The sequence below is a fragment of the Juglans regia genome, unplaced genomic scaffold (genome assembly GCF_001411555.2).
Source record: "Juglans regia cultivar Chandler unplaced genomic scaffold, Walnut 2.0 Scaffold_8720, whole genome shotgun sequence".
Taxonomy (NCBI): Eukaryota; Viridiplantae; Streptophyta; class Magnoliopsida; order Fagales; family Juglandaceae; genus Juglans; species Juglans regia.
The window spans coordinates 1-233 of record NW_023363689.1 but is presented as its reverse complement, the minus strand read 5'-3'; the positions used below and the strand labels follow the sequence as shown (position 1 = coordinate 233).

Below are 233 nucleotides of genomic sequence, written 5' to 3'. Positions count from 1 at the left end.
GGAAAAAACAAAAACGAGGGGTGCAACACGAGGACTTCCCAGGAGGTCACCCATCCTAGTACTACTCTCGCCCAAGCACGCTTAACTGCGGAGTTCTGATGGGATCCGGTGCATTAGTGCTGGTATGAGCGCACCCATCAAACTAAATACTTAAAATTCAAATAATCCTTGAGCGACATACTAGCGTCCTTCCGATCCCAATCCAATCGGAGATTTGATCCAAACCCATGGCT

At 48.1% G+C, this 233-nt stretch overlaps 1 non-coding gene across 1 annotated transcript; it reads right to left on the bottom strand.

The window, feature by feature from the left end:
• Nucleotides 1-17: 17 nt before the first annotated feature.
• On the bottom strand, nt 18-136 carry LOC118347438. The gene has a single exon (XR_004800648.1). It is a non-coding gene; the product is annotated as a 5S ribosomal RNA (ribosomal RNA).
• Nucleotides 137-233: the final 97 nt, after the last annotated feature.